The sequence below is a fragment of the Symphalangus syndactylus genome, chromosome 2, assembly GCF_028878055.3.
Source record: "Symphalangus syndactylus isolate Jambi chromosome 2, NHGRI_mSymSyn1-v2.1_pri, whole genome shotgun sequence".
In the NCBI taxonomy this organism is placed as follows: domain Eukaryota; kingdom Metazoa; phylum Chordata; class Mammalia; order Primates; family Hylobatidae; genus Symphalangus; species Symphalangus syndactylus.
Window position 1 is genome coordinate 59554308 of NC_072424.2, and position 10730 is coordinate 59565037.

Below are 10730 nucleotides of genomic sequence, written 5' to 3' on the forward strand. Positions count from 1 at the left end.
GCAAAATAACGGATGACCTTCCTTTAGGAACACTGGACTAGTAAGGAGAAAACACCTCAAGTGAGCATGTATACAATTCCAGCAAACACACTGCACATGCGCTAGCAGGCCACTGCGCATGCGGACAGGCCACTGCAAAGGAAGAATCAGGGGGTAAAGAACACAAGACCCTGGAATCATGCTGATACATAAAACCGTAAGTCAACGGTTAAACTGTACACTTACTCTCTCAAGTCGCCTGCTTGGCCCTCTTCCGAGTGTAACTTATTTCCTTTTATTCCTGGTTTAAAGTCGTTTAATCAACTTTCACTCCTTCTCTAAAACTTGCCTCAGTCTCTCCTTCTGCCTTACGCGCCTCAGTCAAATTCATTCTTCTGAGGAGGCAAGAACTTGGGTTGCTGCAGACCTGTACAGATTCGCTTCTGATAACAAAACTCGGACTGCTTATTTCCACCCTTAGAGATTCTCGATGTTGGCTGCGTATTGTAGTTACCTGGGGAGCTTTAAAAATACTTTAAAAATATCCCACCTGCAGACATCCTGATGTGATTGATCTGGGCCAGGGCCTGAACATCAGGATTTCAAAGAGGTCAAAAGGTGATTCTAATATGCAGCCGAGTCATTCTTAAGCTTGGCCTTAATGAAGTATTGCCTATCAGTTCTGCTTTTGATTTAGCCAGTGGTTCTCAAACCTGCCTGTGAATGAGAATCAGCTTAGAAGGTTTCACAGAGATTTCCTAGGCTTCTTCCAGCTCACCTAAACAGAATTACTTGAAGGAGGTGCCCCCAAAATTTGCATTTAAGAAAATACCTTTTCAATGATATTTTAGCAGCCAGACATTGAGAAACAGAATTATTTGTCTGCTCTGACAATTACTAAATTAATTTCTACTGGTTTAGGTCCGTTGCACTCATAGGAACTGCAGTTGTTAGTACTACTCATAGCTGATGACGGGGAGGAGAGTGTGCAGGGAAGTGGAAGTTATGCTGGAAAATACCTTCCAAGAGTGAAGAAGAATAGGGGGAATATAAAAAAGGAAGAGAAAATTTTTGTGTAAATTCAGTACTATTTAGTAATAAACCTATCTTTTGACTTATGTAGAAATCAATCAAGTAACTTTCTAATGTTGCAGAAAGAGCTGGATTTGCATCCCAGATATGCCAGTTACCAATATGTAAACTTGAGGGATCTGTGTTTCTAGCTATGAAATGGATATAGCACCACCTCTTCTCTGGGGTTGTTGTGAGATAACATATGGAAGGTTCCTAGTACAGTCTTCATGTGGCTGATAGTAAGAGGCAGCCATTATTTTCATAATATACATATTATAAAAATATATATGTGTAAATGTGTATATATGTATTATACATTGACTGATAATACATATAGAGAGGATTATCAGGAGAGAAGGAAAATTAGGCAGAAGTATACCAACCCTGGAACAATCATAAACCTTAATTGTCATCCAATAAAGAAAAACAAAAATTTCAAGATTGTTTTTAATGTTAGTCTTGTTATTACATTGTTTTAAAATTGTAGTTGGTCTCAAAAATGCAATTTTATTTTGAAATATTTTCTTTAAAAAATCATTAGCGTCTTCTATCTAATTGTCTAAAAACATTTGCAATTATCACCAGTATTATAATCATCCACAGAATTATTATTTTTCCATCTTATATATGCAAAAATAGCCCAAAAGATCAATTTTGGCTTAATTATACTGTATTTTACTGTTTTCCAAAACCTATAAATTTCTCAAATTTTGGGAAAATAAGTGAAATCTGACTCTGATATGTATTAACTATGTTATCTATTTGACATGATACATCAATTTTAATATATTTAGGTCTCCGAACAGTCCATGTGAACAGCAGACTGGCTGTATTTCTATGATTATAAACAGCAAAAAGACTTAAAATATCTCCTGATGTGTCAATAGAAAATAATCTCATCTACTATCTTCATTGCCTAGTTTCAGATAGAAGAAAGAGAGGGATAGAGAAAAAACAAGGAAGGTATGCTACTGCAGTCATGTATCACTTAATGGTGGGAATACAGTTGGGGAAATTATTTGTTAGGTGATTTTATCATTGTGTAAGTATTTACATAAACCTAGGTCATATAGCCTACTACACACCTAGGAGGTGTATACCAATATAGTTAGTATTCAACCAGGATCTTGTGAATATATGGTTGGGTGTATATACCAATATAGCTATGTGGCAAAGCCATGCACTTTGTTACCGTACTGAATACTGTTGCCAATTTTAATGTGCTGGTAAGTATTTGTGTATCTAAACAAAAAAAAGTACAATAAAAATAAGATATTATAATCTTATGGGACCATTGCCAAAATTGCCTTTATATGGCACACGACTGTATAACAGAATTTCCTTCTTTCTTAGTATGACCCCCAACACACAATACCTCCAAGACTTGCAAGTCATACTACAACTATCCCTTTTTACAAAATATACACTAGTGACCTATATTTTTAAAGCATCGTTAGTTACTACCACAGGCCTAGAAATGCACACAAGAGGCCGGGCGCAGTGGCTCACTCCTGTAATCCCAGCACTTTGGGAGGCTGAGGTGAGCGGATCACCTGAGGTTGGGAGTCCGAGACCAGCCTGACCAACATGGAGAAACCCTGTCTCTACTAAAAATACAAAAAATTAGCAGGGCGTGGTGGCACATGCCTGTAATCTCAGCTACTCTGGAGGCTGAAGCAGGAGAATTGCTTGAACCCGGGAGGTGAAGGTTGTGGTGAGCCGATATCATGCCATTGCACTCCAGCCTGGGCAACAAGAGTGAAACTCCGCCTCGGAAGAAAAAATAAATAAATAAATAAAAGGAATGCACAGCAGAAGAACTCATAAGGGAAAGAAGACCACCAACGCCTCAGTGGTAACAGGGATGTGAGAACCACAGGCGTATGTTCTCTAGATGAGTAACTCCAGGGGGATAAAGAACAGAAGCAGTGAATTTCATAAAGTAACTTAAGGTTGTGGTATGAGGGCTTCAAGCTTTAAGCCACACTGCAAAACAAACATAAGAAATTAACTGGTTTTAAAGATAAGAGGAGAAAAGAAGACTCCAAGTTGACTTCAATAATAAAGGTCATTTATAGTGTTGTGTAACATTATAATGTTTGATATAGTTTCAATGTAAGTTCCTGCCAGATCTCATGTTGAATTATAATCTCCAGTATTGGAGGTGGGGCCTGGCAGGAGGTGTTTGAATCATAGGAGCAGATCTCTCATGAATGGTGTGAGTGATAAATCACTTGGCAGTAAGTGAGCTCTCTGAGTTCACATGAGATCTGGTGGCTTAAAGTGTATGGCACCTCCTCCCACACTCTCTCTCATCTGCTCCTGCTTTTGCCATGTGATGTGCCTGCTCCACCTTCCCCTTCTGCCGTGATTGAAGGCTCCCTGAGGCTTCACCAAAAGCCAAGCAGATGTTAGCACCACGCTTCCTGTAAAACCTGAAGAACCAGGAGCCAATTAAAACTCTTGTCTTTATAAATTACCCAGTCTTAGGTATTTTTTTTTTTTTTGAGATGGCGTCTCGCTCTGTCGCCCAGGCTGGAGTGCAATGGCGTGATCTCAGTTCACTGCAACCTCTGCCTCCCAGGTTCAAGCGATTCTCCTGCCTCAGCCTCCTGAGTAGCTGGGACCACAGGCGCCTGTCATCACGCCCAGCTAATTTTTATATTTTTAATAGAGACGGGGTTTCACCATGTTGGCCAGGAAGGTATATTTTACAGCACTGCAAGAATGGCCTAATACAATGTTGATGGCGAATAGCTTATTAAAAGTAGTTTGTATTTTAGTAGCATTGTAGACTAATTAGCTTCAATGTGTGGTTCATTCTCTAATGACTCTCACAGTATTTCTGAATGACAACCAGGGTGGAATGGACCAGAGCAATTATGTGTTAGGATATGCTAAGAATGCTAGGCAGTTTTCACAATAGCCAAGTAGCATTTGTTGGGTGGGAGATTAATATGCCTTCCATTATTTGTGCAAAAGAATATAGCTCTGAGATTGGACTCACATCATTAACAAACGGACGGATTCTTCCAGGCTGGAGGATTTAGGTCTTTACAGTGTATGTGCTCTCCAAAGATTTTTTCAGTCAGAATAACGAGTAATCTAAGAGCCTAGTGACAGTTGAGGCCTCCCAGGGCAGCGTACACCTGGTCATTTTTGATAGGGAAGTAACTTAGGTAACAAATGCCCAACTCTTGTCCTGTGTTTCCTATTTTGGATCTTGGATGCCAAAATAAGTGCATGCCTCCTCATAAGTTTTCTTGTGTTTGTGCAGTGACATCTTATACACATATTTTTTCTCACTGTTGATATATCCACATATAATATGTATATTAATCCTTCTTATATACAGATTAATCTTTTTGAAGTATAGTTCAGATGCTGTCACATCCTAAACAAAAACAACCATGACTCACAGCTGCCTACAGCACAATATTTATATTCCTTCACATTTAATTCAGTGTGCATTTTCCTTGAAGACACTATAGCCCAGCAAAATGCAACTATTTAAAATCCTGTTTTCAATTGGCATTTCTCACCTCTGTACCTGCTTTTGCTCTTGGAATTCCTTTCACCTGAACTGCCTTTTATCCACATCTCTGTCATCTGTCCAGATCTTCTGTCCTTCTAAAGCTAGCTACAATGTTTTCGTCACCATTCTATCCTTTAGTCCCTTCATGCCACATATTCCATTTAAAGTGTGTGTGTGTGTGTGTGTGTGTGTGTGTGTTTTCTTTGGTCTAGCTGGCACATTAGGAGGAGATTTTGTGAATATCACAAACTCAACCAGGATCTCGTGAATAATCGATGTAACATCCTAAGTCAGACTCAAATCAGTGAACATTTTCTTACATCTAACATAGACAATTTCCATGTCAATGTTACAATGTCTTCTTCAAAGTCTTATTAGTTCAGCCCCCTTGCCATATGCTGAAATAGAAAATTTCTAATCTTGGTTTTGATAGGTCCATTATTAAGAGACCCAGAGGGAGAGGCAGTCGGAGGAAAGTTTTGGTATTTCTCTTCAGATATTTCATCTAGTGCACTTATTGTTTAATGTCTTGTCTTAGTATATTTGCACTTGCTAAGTTTCTAGTACAAGAGCCTGCTAAGATCTACTACGGTAAGGCTTTGGTGAATGCCTGAAATCTTTGCCTGAAGTATTCTGCTTATTTTTTATTTTCCTCATGTCCAGTCTATAAATCTAAGGAAAACGAGAAACCTGCAGAACAAACAGGATAAGGGCAATGAAAGCATTTCTAAATACTGAACTATACCCTAATTACAAGCTGTAGAATATTTTAGAACAAAACAGGATGCAGATAGTCTTTCATTATCTCAGAAAATAAAATGTAAGATATTAGATAAGGTGTTATTTATGCTAAAAACTTAGAACTAGAAACCACAGAAGGAGCTGAGATAGGTTGGTCAGGGCAAAGGACCAGCCTGACCAACATGGAGAAACCTCCTGTCTGCTAAAAATACAAAGTTAGCCGAGCGTGGTGGCACATGCCTGTAATCCCAGCTACTTGGGAGGCTGAGACAAGAGAATCACTTGAACCTGCGAGGCGGAGGTTGCAGTGAGCCGAGATTGCGCCATTGCACTCCAGCCTGGGCAACAAGAGAGAAACTCTGTCTCAAAAACAAACAAACAAACAAACAAACAAACAAACACAAACTCTGCATGTTTAGCTGCATGACCAGACCGATCCTAGTTCACTCATTGAGCGTTCTCCTTTAAAAACCTATCAAACAGACAGTAAGTGAGCTCCTTGAGAACAAGTACCATATTTTATTCCCCTTTACGATTCCTTCAATATGATGCTTTGTATAGCATAAGCACTTGAGAAATAATTATTTAATTAAAGAAATAAAACCGATATCACTGTGTGTTATGTGAAAATGTTTACAGTTTTGAGCTTGAGTGTCAGCTTGGTCATGTACTAACTTTATGATAAGAGTAAATCATTTAACTTCTCAAGTTTTTAGTTTAACCAACTGTAAAAATAAGTTAGTAATGATATCAAATTTATAGTTTTATTGCAAGGATTAATGAGTATGCTTAAAAATTTCTATCCTCAGTTTGTATTCATTTATTCAACATGCAGTTAATGAATGCCTGCTCTGTCCTAGGCAGAGTTCTGTGATATTTTGGGGTATGTCAGTAAACAGAATAGATAAAAAAACTCTTGCTATCATAGAACTTGTGGTATAGTTAGGAAGAAACAATTTAAAAATCAGTCAATCAATCAGCCAACCAATCAATCAATTGCATAGAATGTTAGAAGGCCACAAGTGCCTTGGAAAGAAGAAAAAGATGAGGGAGAGAGGATGGAAATCACAGGGTGTGACCCAGGAGCCATACTACAGTATTGAACTGAGTATTCAGAGCAGGCTGTGAAGGTGATTTAAGCAATGTTTGAAAGAGGTGAGGGAGTTAATTAAGTAGGTATCAAGGAGAAAAGGCTTCTGGGGTAGGCCAACATCACTGGGTAGAAGGATTTGTCTGGAGGATTTCAGGGGAGGCTACAGGTGGGTGAGTGGGCAGAGAAAGGAGTGGGAGATTACAGTCAGAGAAGTAAGGATGGGAGTAAGCAATGGTAGACATTTAGGGCCTGGTAGGGTCTTGTCAATATTTTTGGTTTTCCTTTGGGCCAAACTGGGTACCGTTGCAGGGGCTGAGCAAAAATGATATGACCTGCCTTTTATTTTACTCATGTTTAGTGTGTGGAACACAGTGGATACCCAGTATACCTCTGGCAATGCTTATGAATTAAAATTCATATTTTTGATGATTACTCATGATTTTCTTTGATCACAATAGCATCTACAGCATGCTAAAATGGTTGACAAAATAAAACAAACAAGGAAATTTCCATCAGCCTATTGCCAGTTGTCTAGGTTGACTGAAGATTATTAATAATGTATTTGAATTTTTATCTTCCAAAGAATTAGATCTTAGAAAGTGAACAAATTCTGACTTATAAAAAAGTCAGTAAGTATGAAATGTCCTATCTTTTCTTCTTAAGTGCTCTGGAAACTTATGACAAATTTTGGGAGAATTTAAAGTAATTCAGTTTTCTTAAACATTATACCACTTTTCTACTAAGAGGGATTTTTCTGACTTATGCCTGGTAGAAGTATTGAGCGAGACCTTCACCCTCTAGTGACTGAGCTGATTTCACTGATTTCAGTCTAGTTATTGTCCTATTTGGGGTTTAGTTAGTTGCACTGCTTTTCCCTTTTCCTCAGACCCTTATCCAGATCTCTCTGTTACTCATACTGCTTGGCACTACCAGAACTTTAGAACTTGTACAGAGTGCCTAATTTTCTTCTTTTCTGATTTGCCACTACTTTCTTCCAGAAATTTCCTTACTTCTAATCAGAAGAAACAATTTAAGACATCCTTTTCTTACTTTCAAAGGGTCCTGAGGGCACAGTCACAACAACTATACTAGTTACAATTTAATTAAATGACATTCTTTGCTCAATAAATTGCTACATCCACACACATTTAGTCTTCAAATTATCTCAGAAGGAAAAAAATTCTCACAAATTTGGCAAATGCTCATAAAACAAATGTTTGAATTCCTTTACCTTTAAAATCATTTCATGTAATTTATTGACAGATCTTTTGTCCATAAAATGACAATACTTTCTGAAATTTATTATGTGCCATTCAAACATATTGATGATGTATTTGATATAGTAAAAATATTTCATTTTTCTTAGTTTTCAATATGGCTATCATCTTATTATATCTCCATAATTTGTTTCAAAGATTTAAAATACTAGTAAGTGATTTTTTTAATACACTGCTGTACATTGAGGTAGACACAGAATAATGGTCTCCCAAGGATGCCCATGTCCTAATCCCTGCAACCTGTGACTATGTTCCTTACATGACAAAAGGGACTTTGAAATGTAATTTGGTTAGGGATCTTGAGATAGTGAGAGCATGCTGAATTATCTGGGTGGATGTAATGTATCATAATTATAAATGTCCTTTTAAGAAGGCTAGATAAGTAGATAACAGAAAGAAGGTCCCAGGGTAGGCCAAAGAGGATCAAAGTTAAGAAGCTAATGTGACAAGAGCAGAGGCTGGAGTGATATGGCCACAACAAGGAATGGTGGCAGCCTCCAGACTCTGTAAGAGGCAAAGCAGGTTCTTGCTAAGAGCCTCCAGGAGGATTTTGTTGGAACCTGAGGACACCTTGATTTTGGCTCAAGGAGACTGATTTTGGACTTCCCATCCCCAGACCTCTAAAGTAATAAATTTTGTTTTAAGCCGCCAAATTTGTGGTAATTAACAGCTGCAATAGAAAACAAATAAAGCATGTCTATGCTTTGAAAACAAATCCACATTTTAAAAAGTTGATAACAAACAGGTTTATGTAGTCAATATATTTGTTGGTACAAAAATGCAGAGCAAGAAATAGGATTCAGTTTTATTTTTATGTAATTCATATAGATGCAAAACTAAAGCCAAAGAGTGTCTCATAAGTTTTTTTTGAGACGGAATTTCGCTCTGTCGCCCAGGCTGGAGTGCAGTGGTGCGATCTCGCCTCACTGTAAGCTCCCCATCCCGGGTTCACGCCATTCTCCTGCCTCAGCCTCCGGAGTAGCTGGGACTACAGGCGCCCACCACAACTCCGGGCTAATTTTTTGTATTTGTAGTAGAGGCGGGTTTCACCGTGTTAGCCAGGATGGTCTCGATCTCCTGACCTCGTGATCCCCCCTCCTTGGCCTCCCAAAGTGCTGGGATTACAGGCGTGAGCCACCGCGCCAGGCCACCGTCAGGGAGATTTTAAGTATCATGAAATGTAAGAGAAACTAGGCAGGGCTAGAAGGCGTGCTGGGGTTTCTCAAATTTCAACATATGGTGGTATGTTCTGGTAGGGCAGAAATTTCAACCTGATTTATCTTGAATTTTTAAAACTTTTCAATAATAATTTTTGGTCAGTGTAAAAAATTTTGAAAGTATAAATACAATAAAGTGTAATATTACTATAATATGAAGCCATATTAACAATCACTAGTAATATTGTTGGGTACTTCTTTCTGACATTATTTCAGGTTTGTTTTTAAAAAAATTACACTTTACATTTTTCATCTTTTTTCACTTAACATTATGTCATGAGAATTTTTGTTGAAATTTTGTTAACAACATTGTGTTTCTTTGATTTCTTTTGAAAATTAATTATTTTAATAGTTTATTTGAACTTTTGTGACTTATCTGTTCATTATTAGTGTTAGGAGAGAGCAGGATTTTTTTTTTTGTCATTTAAAATCATCTTACATAGTAAGAATGCTAATCATGTATCTATTGTAATTATTGTTTAAATAATATTAAATGTTTTCCCAGTCTCTTATATGTCTTTTATTTCTATTTTAATGGGCTTTGCTATTTTGGTGTTCAAATTTTATGCAATTTAATCCATCAATCTTTTCTGTTGAAATTTCCTTTATTATTTTTAATCTTAGAAAGTTCCTCCCTCAAGATATTTATATTTTATATATAGATTATTGTATTTAATATGATATTATTTTAAATTTTAAAATAATGTCTAAATATGATATTTTAGATTTTAGATTCATTTGTATTTTCTTATGAATTTTTAATCTGGAGTTTAAATTACTGGTTTTACTGATTTATTTAATATTAATTTGAGCTCACTTAGGCCTCTTAGGATTTATTTGGAAGTGTGTTGGGAGATAATGCTCTATGGGTCTTTCATGATTTGGCACAATTTGTGTTGAAAGGCACTAACTGTTCTTTGTTTCTCACACTCTTTTCAAGGATATTGGTCTAGCAAGCAGGCTTGGAAGATAGGCATAGTGTCTCCCTTCAGAGCAAAGGGCAGGCATGCTTACTGAACATTATAAAATATTTGGATTTCCTGAACTTAGGGTTCCTCTTTTGTACTGCAACTCACATATATGCAGATATCAATCTGGGCCCATTGCATCCCCACTCTTGGACCTGGCGGCAATAAACACTGATGCAAGTATGCTTGGGCTCAGAAGAGCTGAGGGCAATAAAGTTCTTTATCTCTAACATAAACATCCATGAAACTGGCATACTAACTTACTGGTTTTCGAGTAGTGAATAATCTTAGACATTTTGCTATTCTTGACAAGTGAACTATTTAACTTTAAATAACAGCTGATAAAATACTTGCTCATTAAGCAGGTCTATATGATCATTTTATTATATTTTCTACATGTATTTTAAAATATCCAAGGCATGTGTCTTGGTCAGGTTTGTGCAGCTATAACAGAATACCTGAGAGTGGTTAATTTATTGGCTTATTGTTCTGGAGGCTGGGAAGTCCAACACTGAGGGGCTGGCAGCTGGTGATGACCTTTCTGCTGTATCATCTCACGGTGGAAGGGCAAAAGAGGATGAGAGAGTAAGAAAGGGCAGAACTCATTATTTTATAAGGAACCTACTCCCTTGATAATAAACTCATTTTTGAGATGAATTCATTGCATTAATTCATTCCTGAGGGCATTGCCTCCATGACAAACATCTCTTATTAGGCCCCACCTCTCAACAACACTGCATTGAGGACAAGTTTCCAACACATGAACTTTTGGGGACACATTCAAACCATAGTAGCATGGTTTGTATCTTTAATGCTACAATAGTGTGAATGTTGTATTAAAAGAAA